The sequence below is a fragment of the Magnolia sinica genome, chromosome 4 (assembly GCF_029962835.1).
Source record: "Magnolia sinica isolate HGM2019 chromosome 4, MsV1, whole genome shotgun sequence".
NCBI lineage: Eukaryota > Viridiplantae > Streptophyta > Magnoliopsida > Magnoliales > Magnoliaceae > Magnolia > Magnolia sinica.
This window is the reverse complement of record NC_080576.1, coordinates 93,723,647-93,729,184: the sequence shown is the minus strand read 5'-3', so window position 1 is coordinate 93,729,184 and position 5,538 is coordinate 93,723,647. Positions and strand designations below refer to the sequence as shown.

The window sequence follows — 5,538 nt, the reverse complement described above, 5'->3', positions numbered from 1 at the left end:
ATGTTCTCCTTGAATTCGCGATAGTTTACAATGTATTGAATCTCCCTTTGCATATCACCCATCCTGACTGATATAATCTTAAGAGGTTCAACCCGGGATTTCAATGGTTTGTCTGGATTTGGAATAACAAGCACGGGAATAGGTGGTGGATGCACCTCCTCCTCATAAGTAGGAGACTCATTAACCACAACAACAACTGTTGAAGTATTACAACCACCCCTTCGGATCATGATTCTGAATGATTACTGCATTGGAAAATATACTTGAGTCAACCAAATATAATGGCAACCAAGTAGTTGGTAGTTCCATCCGGTGTGCCAAAATATGTTGGCTGCTCAGTTTGTTTTTAATTATGTGGGCGTGCCAAAATTGCTACAGTAGCTCGATCCAAACTGATCAACTTTGACCCTTAAGTGCCAAAATAATCAGATTAGTCCAATATGAACGTATATGACCAGATTCTGAGAAGATCGAACGCTTATTCAACCACTTGTAAAAGTTTATAACGGTCAGACAATAATTGGAGGTTGGGGTTCTTCCTCCGAAGACGTGTTTCTTTGTGCTTTCCATGAGAAAGGACTTTCAAAATACCAGTGCAAATCAAATAAAAGGAAAAACTCATAATTGGTCGTTAAGAGTAACTATAAGAATGTCTCGTAAAAGAACTGCTTGATATTGAATATTAAAGAACAAATCCAGCGTATGAGCATATACTTGGATTACAATTAAAGATTATAACTAAAAATTACCACTACTTGATTGTTGCTACTCTTAGGAAAAAGTCAAGATTGAAGTAAATTTAGTTTTTTACTATGCCAAAAGAGCGATAAAACAACAAACGAAGTCCGTTGTAAAATGCAGTTAACAACAGACTTCGTTCGTTGCATGGTTCATCGAATTTTACCGACGGATGTACATTGAAAAAAATAACGGATCATATCCACCGTAAACCTAGTCCATTGCACCACAAAAAAGCGACAGATATTGTTCATGGTTCTAAAATTTTACAACGGATATGATCTGTCATTACTCTTTGGATAAGCGACATGGAAATTTAGCAACGGATTTAGTTAGTCATTTAAATTTCTGCCAAAAAAATCTAATGCATTCGCTATTTTTGGAATTTGTTGCACCTGATAAATTTTTTTTTTCAAAAACACTTGTCATTAACGATTCATTAAAGGATCATTACAACTCAGCTATACATTCAGGGACCCTAGGAAGAAAAAGACCTAGGGGATCCTATCATAGGACTAAAACAAAGCACAGACAGTACAAAGGTAGCTGGACAGACCGACCACTGACCGGCTAGCTTCTGATTATGCCTGGGCCCACCTTATCAAGGAAGATACGACCCCTAACCTCTCTGGGAAGATTGGAGGAACCGTGGAACAGAGCTAACCCTTGGGAACTGCTGCCCATTCTAGCCAGGCTGTTAGCAGGCCCATTCCCTTCCTTGAGGGTGTGCTAGATCTTTACCTCACCTTTAGTCATAAGATTGTAGATCCTGGACTACCAGTAACTCCATTTCCAGCCCAACTTAGACAACCCTGAAAGTAAGTTCACCACCAAAAGAGAGTCCGACTCAATGATAATCTTAACCAACCCCTTGGAAATGCACAGAAGGAGACCATCATGCACTGCCTTGATTTCTGTCCCGTATTAAAAGTCACCCCATAGCTTGCATGGAAGCAAAAAATATGATCCCCTTAGTCTCTTCTGCAGAGACCACCACCCCCTGTCGTACTTGGGTTGCCCATGGCCGACCCATCCACGTTCAATTTAACCTAGCCAGGGGGAGGACATAGCCACCTAACAACTTGGACTCTACTGCCAGGGAAAGAGGGGCTGGCTATCCCCAATGCTGACAGAAACCTACTATTGGCCCACAACTTAGGCCGAGTAGGGAACCACCTTTTCGCTATGGCTTGGATCCACCCTTTGACCCGAGCAATCTGGACCTGGATTGGGGGATGCCTGCCCTCAAACTTAGCTTCGTTGCACCTGATAAATTATCTATACATATTAAATTCATAATATGAAGGCATATATGACCATTCAAATGCGTGGATTGTAAAAAATCAGAATATGCACACATGAAAATCAAAAGATAATGCCAAGAAAGCATATCTTAATCTGTTTGTGTTGCTCACTTGGGCAATCCATTGTTAAAATATCTATAAAAAAAAACAGCTCTATATTTGTTTGTGTAATATGTCGCACCTAATAGCATATTTATACACATCAAAATCAAAATATGAAGGCATATGTGACCATTTAAATGCGTGAATTGTAAAAAAACTCAGAGAATATTTATAGATGTCAAAATTGTAATATGGAGGCAAGAAGAAAATGCCCCTTTGATCAAAGGTTATGATCTTGCAATCAATTTGTAGCTTCTACAATATGCCCACATATTACTTTGGAAGCAAGATTGAGATTCATGTATTGATTCATTCGTTCTAAACCAAGCAATGATTGTTGATTTGTTGGAAAGTTGTCCCATGCAGTCCCACTTTGCAATGCAAGGGACATCCAAACACGCCCTTTAAAAAGCTGGGCCAGATGGTCCACATGTAGTAGAAAATAGTTCACTAATATCAATGTGGTGAAAACAAGCTGGCTGATTCCAGAATGTGATGAGACATGTTCAGAGTCAGTTTAAGAACACGAGATACTGATAATCTTATGGTACTCTCTAAATACAAACCATGGACATAGCTTGTAATGATACACATCTGATAAATAAACACGAATTGTGATTTAGTTGCAAAAACTGATACTTAAAAGAGTTAGAATCTGAATGGGCTTGGGACCAGTGACTATTAAACCTACTTGGAATTGCAAGTAATATGGTGAGCTAGAAATTTCTAAAAATGCACAAAAGAAAAAGAAGTCTATCCTATTTTCGATAATCTGGGTTGGGTGGTCTCATAGCTAACTAGATACTCAAGACCAGTACCATATGCTATTTTCAATGTTTCCATGACTTGCTGTAACAAAACTTAGCAAATAAATGATGACAAATAGGCATACAATGAGTTAAAAGAATGAGCCAATGGCAATAAAGCAGCAGCCATTCGATCACGCTTTCTAATATCCTGGGTTGTTCATCATTAATGTAAATTGACAATAGGGGTTAAGAATCTTAGCTAGGCCCCACTGTGTATATATATATATATACATTGAATGTGGATCATTGTCACTCCTTGCTCCTTAATTGTTGCTTTCTCATACATGTGTGGCCCACCTCATGAGATTTTCGGTCCATGGCACGTGTAGATGAGCAAATATCTCACAAACAATACATTAGCCGATGTTCGGTTGCGGGATTTGTTTCAATTCAACAGGTGCAAGCTCTTTCAGTTATGGTATCAGATTAATACTTGCCCCAAGGTCTAAAAGTGCGTTATCAACCTTGAAGTTTCCGATCACACATGAGATCATAGGACATTCAGGATCCTTATATTTTGGTGGAGTGTTTCGATTGATTATGGCGCTCACCTGTTCAATCAAAATTGCTTCTTTGTGTACATTTAGCTTCCGCTTTACCGCACATAGATCTTTTAGGAATTTGGAGTAAGATGGAAACTATTTAATTTCATCCAACAGGGGGTGTTGATCTTGACTTGTTGAAAAACCTCTAGAATATTTTAACTCTCACTTAGCCTTTTTGATGTGATGAGACGTTGGGGAAATGGGGCCACGATTTTGTATCCCTGCATTGGTTCTTTGTCATATGGAGCATTGCTAGATTCGCCACCATCCTTTGAATTTTTTGATTCCTTGGGTTTCTCAACCTTCCTTGAAATCTTTTTGTCTATTTCGTTTCCATTTTTCAAGGTGGTATTGGTCTTAACATGTTCCAGATACTAAGTTGAAGAGTTGAGATCACATATCTCACATTGTCTTGTTGGGGTAGGTTGCGGTTGGGCCAAAAAGATCTCAGTCTCCCTAACATTTAGTTGTGTCTCAAGTCTTGCAACTAAAGTTCTAAGATCATTCATAGCCTGCAGTTGCTCTTGCCTACATGCATCGAATGTATCTTCAAGGGTTCTCCTTAGTGAAAGTCCACTAAATGGCCCTTGTGGATAATTAGTTACATTTATAGTTGGTTCATTTCCCCAATTAATGTTTCACTTATTGGGAGTGTGTGTCAGAATTTGGTGCATTAAGTGGTCGTTGATACACTATGTAGTTTCTTCTTGAACGTGAAACACCTCTTGAAAAGCTAGGATTGTAAAACAATCTTTGATTAGGTGTACCTCGCTGTCACAAATTCCACATACGGATTCAACGACCACTTTGGGCTGAGTTGATTCCTTCCTAGATTCCAAGTCCTCAATTTTTCGTGCAAGAATTGCCAACTGTACATTAATATCATCCTCCTTCTTGGGTACATGTATTCCTATCTCTCTTGGTATTTCCTTAGGAGTACTAGCTTGGTTTGATGTGTCCCATGATTGAGCGTTTTCAGCTAGTACGTCAAAGTAATCCCATGCATCTTCTGGTTTCTTATCCATGAACTCACCATTATACATCATCTGTACGAATTGACGTATGTTTGGATTGAGTCCGTCATAAAAAAGATCAATTGTTCGCCAAATTTCGTAACCATGGTGTGGGTAGGCGAGAAGTAAGTCCTTGAATCGTTCCCAACATTCAAAGAAAGGCTCATTATTTTCTGGGAGAAGTTCATTATTTCCTGTTTAAGAGCATTGGTTTTATGAGCTGGGTAGAACTTTTTAAGGAACTCTTGGCTCATCTTTGCCCATGTGACAATGGATCTAGGCCTTAATAAATGAAACCATGATTTGACCTTTTCTTTTAGAGAGAATGGAAATATTTTAAGGCTAATTGTATCAGAAGGAACATCATTAAAATGTGTGGTTGTAACAATCTCTTCGAATTCTTTAATGTGCATATATGGATTTTCTGAATCAAGTCCATAGAACTTAGGAAGTAATTGGATTTTCTTAGGTTTGAAGTTCACGTTTCTTGTATTGATTGGAAGAATTATGCAGGAAGGTGAACTTGTTCTCACCGGTTGTAAATAATCTCGTCAAGTTCGAACCGGGGGAACTCGATGCACTTTGTTCTCATCACGCATCGTCCTAATAGGTGGTGTGTGATGCATAGGGTCTTCATCAATCTGATGTTCCTAAGCCATGTTCTCATATGATTTTTCAAAAATATTCAAGGATTTCCCAACTTGTCAATCGACTTTTCAACCAAAACTCCTTTTGTCAAAGATCTCACAGTATGGTTCCTTACCCACGAGGGCATGAACCACACTAAATTTTAATTCTATTTTCTAAATCCTATAGCAAGTATGGAAAACAAGTAGATGGAAGAAGTTAGAAGAATGTTACTGGATCGGAGTTCTAAGTTAGGACCCTATAAAATCAGAGAACAAAGTTAGTTTCTAAAAAAGAAATAAGAAAGCAACCTAGTTTCTAAAAACAAATTAGAAAAGTTTCTAATCCTAGAAATAGAAAGTAAATTAGTTTCGAAAAATAAATCAGAAAAACCCTAACC

General features: G+C 38.3%; 1 non-coding gene across 1 annotated transcript; it reads left to right on the top strand.

The window, feature by feature from the left end:
• Nucleotides 1-4,611: 4,611 nt before the first annotated feature.
• Nucleotides 4,612-4,717, top strand: LOC131244930 (small nucleolar RNA R71). Its single transcript, XR_009170698.1, has one exon. It is a non-coding gene; the product is annotated as a small nucleolar RNA R71 (small nucleolar RNA).
• Nucleotides 4,718-5,538: the final 821 nt, after the last annotated feature.